The 4,373-nt window shown below is 34.7% G+C and overlaps 1 long non-coding RNA gene across 1 annotated transcript; it reads left to right on the top strand.

Moving 5' to 3' along the window:
* The first annotated feature begins 850 nt into the window (after positions 1 to 850).
* On the top strand, positions 851 to 4,048 carry LOC145554779 (uncharacterized). The gene is made up of 3 exons (XR_014090770.1): positions 851 to 3,544; positions 3,652 to 3,734; positions 3,849 to 4,048. It is a non-coding gene; the product is annotated as an uncharacterized LOC145554779 (long non-coding RNA).
* Positions 4,049 to 4,373: the final 325 nt, after the last annotated feature.

Here is a 4,373-nt window from a genome sequence, read left to right as displayed (position 1 = left end):
GTTGAGAGGTGTTAACCACGCAAACGTCCCCATGCATTCACTCAGTGCGTTATAGTTCCACACCAGTGACATGCGGTCAGGGGCCTCACCTGTCATCATGGAAAAATCATATAATAATTTATAAAGATATTTTCACCCTGTGGTTTGTACTATAAAGTATCTATTTTTTCATTTAATTTAACCAAATCAGATTTTTTTTTTCAAAATCGCTGAATTTTCGCATTTTTCCATTCAAATGCTTGGAAGCGAAGCTGGTGAAGCAGCAGCGAGTTGAGCCTCACCTGGGATTGCGCAACCGGTTGCCAATCTATGAGAGCATGCTCCTTCTGTCTGTACGTCGCCAATAAAACGGTTAAAAACATTTAATGTATGAACTGATTTTCTATAATTTAGCTTATGTATTTAATGTACTGTGTTTTTAAAAAAATATATTTTATTGAATTTTCTCTTTTAGGACATAAATTTACAAACATTCAACTTAACATTATAAACATCACATTCACTCACGCATTCACCATTCAAACCTGCATTTGTTTGATTCCAAAAAGACCCTTTAAATTAGAACAAAAAGAAAAATTAACAAGTCAGTATATAAATAAAAACTAAACAAGACACCCATTATTAAGCTCCGTCTTCAGTCCCTATGATCCTCATTTATGGCTCCCATAAGTTCTCAAAGTCCCGCTGTTTACTCTTGGCGATGTATGTTAGTTTTTCCAGTCCGAGTGAGTTTGCAATTTCTTTCTTCCAGAGTCCCATGGAGGGCGGATCCATGCTCCTCCAGCATAATGCAATAGATCTTCTGGCTTGAAGAAGTCCATAGTCTATCAATTTAGTTTTAATCTGTGATTGAGGTAGAGATATGAAACGCGGGAATATCGGAGAAGACAAATAGCCTTCTCATACGCTTCAAACGGTTTTCGAATACATGGCACGATTCCTGAACGGGAAGGAGTTGTTCGAAGGGCTTTTTTGGTTTCAAAACAGGCTGGTTTGAATAGAATTTTCCCACACTTTGGCTCTCACAGCTGCAGGGGATTGATTAATTACCATAGCAACAGAACACAGAGCAGGGCACAGCAGCTGCATGGCAGAACTGTATGTTTCTATAGAGGACTAAACTGGTATTTACAACTACTGATTTAACACTATAACCATTACACATGGGATTAGTTAGGCAAGTTAAAATTAAGCTCACATAAAATTTAAAAATAAAAGCCTTAAAGATTATTACATCATATAATTGCTTCTTTTGGGCATTAGATAACTGGTTTAACAAAAACCACTGTTGCGCATGGCATTAGTGTTGACATTTCAAATGACACTTACTATAAAATTTCAAAATAGGTTTTATTATCTTATTCTCTTGAGTTAGTGCACCACCATAGGCGGGGAAATAATATTAGCATTTATTAGCAGCTAATCTACCACAGCAATTATTTATTAATAAAACATTAAGCCTAAAACGTACTACAACAGCAGACTAAATGTTCTGTTCTGTGTGCAAAATTATTGAATGTTTTTCTGTTTTGAGTATTATATAACTGATTTAACCCATTTATTATTACACATGGGATTAGTGTGGCCATTTCAAATGAAGCTTAATGAAATATCAAAATAAAAGCCTCAATAATCCTCTCAGGTAAGTGATAATATTAGCTTTTATTATCTTTTCCCCTCGAGTTAGTTATAATATTAGATTAGAAGATAATATAATACTTAAATGTTTTCAAAATTTTGCTAGGGTTTATGGTGTTTTGTCGGCGTCCTTGAGACCGACGCTGAGTGTCTCAAGTATAGAAACTCTGTCTCCAGCATACTGTCAGACAGAGAGAGCCAGCCCAGGTCCAGATAATTAATTACCATAGCAACGGGTCCCAGAAAGAGGCTGAGTAGTCTCACAAATGGGCTCAGAGAGAGGTCTCACAATGCATTGTGGGAAGAATAAATATTTCCTGTGATTATTCATATTTTGCTTACATAAAATTATTTTTTCTCTAAATTTTTGAATGTGAATTAAAATCCTTAGTATGAAGCTTGGAAATTTACGAGAAATAAAGAATTACCGACAGTCTTTTTTTTTTGTAATTATTTCAGACCGTTGGTGAGAACACCATGTGTGAAGCTTATAGTCGTCAGTCTGGAGCTGAATTTTATTGCGAACTGGGTTCAGCTGTTGTACCGTTACAATGAACTAAATCAGCCATAGAACTTTGGTGATGGACCTGGCAAGAGCCTCAGTCATTGGATGTTGGTGTTGAACAGTATAAAACCCATCAGTACAGACTTGCAACAGGCAAGTTCAACTGTGAGTCAGTGCACTGCCATAGGCAGGGAGATGGTGTTTTATCACAGGGTTTGGAACTGACTGATCCAGAGCATTAGCATTTTTGGACTACAATTTAGTTCAGCTTAGCAGTGAATATTTAACATCAGAAAACTTTTCTTACTTATTAGCAACTTTTTGTATAGTGAATGGCGTAAGTAATGACAGACAACATGCTAATGATACTGATAGCAATCATGCTAACATTAGCATTTTGGCTCATTTTATCTTATGCATTAATTTTAACAAAATTAATGGTCCAAGTACAGCTTCATCAATATGTTTCTGACTCTCCACAGGTTCTTGACTACAATTTAGCTCAGCTTAGCATTGATGCTAATGTTGAGCATCAGAACGCTTTTCTTACTTATTACCAATGTTTCATATACTGAATGGAGTAAGTAATGACAGAAAACATGCTAGTGATGCTACAAATGCTACTGATAGCATTCATGCCATTATTAGCATTTTGGCTCATTTTAGCTTATGCAACATACTAAATGGTACAAGTACAGCTTAGTGAACATGCTTCTAAAGCTTTCTTTAGCATTATTGCTCATTTTTGGCATCAGAACGCCATATTAAAAATTCGACGGGCACACTTTGGCATGCCCCTTTAAAATTTCTGCAGGAATTTTCTAGTTTATAAACTAAGCTGGTTTTAATTAAGCTCCATAAGACAAAGAGACTTTGATATTGTGAGGTTGTTCTAACTCGTTCATCAATGATTTTATCTTCAACATATGTTTTCAGTCTAACTAAGCAAATGGAGATGAAAGAGGAAACCAGAGAAATCAGGTGTTAGGAAACCTAAAGACTTTCTGTCTCAGAAGAAGCTCTGACTCCACCAGATCACCAACCAGCTCTGAGGATGAACCTTCACATCGTCTTCATGATGCAAGTTTGTTTTTGTTTTGTTTCAATGAGGAGCTAGCTACATTTTCAACAACAAAAACTGCTGTGTTACCAACACCAAGTGCTTAATAAACATAATTTGATTTAAAGATAACTGGACAGAATTTTTCCCCTTGTTAATCTAACATTTATCTTTCTTTTTTTTTATTTGTTGTTGGCTTTCAGGGCCCTGTGATGGACTGGTGACCTGTCCATGGTGAACCCTGCCTCTCATCTGATGACTGCTGGAGATGGGCACCACCAGCCCCCCTCACCACCCTGCAAGGATCAGTGTGTTCAGATCATGGATGGAAAGATTTTAAGGTAGTTTGTCTCCTTAAGTTCACATTTAAAACAGCTTTATAGTTAATGCCAACATCAACGGATTCTGACATTGCTGACTATTTATTTTCTACTTCTAACATAAACAGGGCAAAGACAACACCCAGAAATGTTTTTCCACCCCAGGCATCCGGTCCCAATCATCATCAGTTCTGATGATGTCACATACATGGTGAGTCCACAACGTCTTAAAATTGTAAGTATTATTTTTTTATTTGCCATTTTTCTGTTCTCTTTAAATACAAACACTTTCTCTGTTTAATTGCTCTATTGTTCTCTTTTGTAGGTTCCTGTAAGGTGCAGTGAACAGGAATGTTCTGTCATTGATCCTCACTTTATGTTTTATTGTCACACTTAAATTTTCATGTTCATGTGTTCACTTTTGATGTGTAAACTGATAATTTATGTAAAGTTCATAAAGTTGAGTAAAATTGGACAATTTTAAAATGTCGGTAATAAAACAAAATATTTGAATTACCTTGAACATCTTGTGTAATTAATATTTCCATGTAATTGTAGCCTAAAACAATGTAAATACTGTAGTGTAGTTATGCATGTAATGTACAAAATAGGTACGTTGGAATAAAGACTTTCATAAGTAATTAAAATTGTAGCTTATTATCAATAGAAGGAAATCAAAAATAAAAATTAAGTGTAATTTATATACATTACTTATATATTAATAGTATATTATATTTTTAATATAATTCTGAGACAGAATTATTACACTCAAAATATATAATAATTATATCAAAATATAATAATAAAGCTCTGAAATATTATATTTAAAAAGTATACTTTAAGTACACTT

Source organism: Poecilia reticulata, chromosome 14 (assembly GCF_904066995.2).
Source record: "Poecilia reticulata chromosome 14, P_reticulata-male-v2, whole genome shotgun sequence".
Taxonomy (NCBI): domain Eukaryota; kingdom Metazoa; phylum Chordata; class Actinopteri; order Cyprinodontiformes; family Poeciliidae; genus Poecilia; species Poecilia reticulata.
The sequence above is the reverse complement of the archived record's forward strand: the minus strand, read 5'-3'. Positions and strand labels throughout refer to the sequence as shown.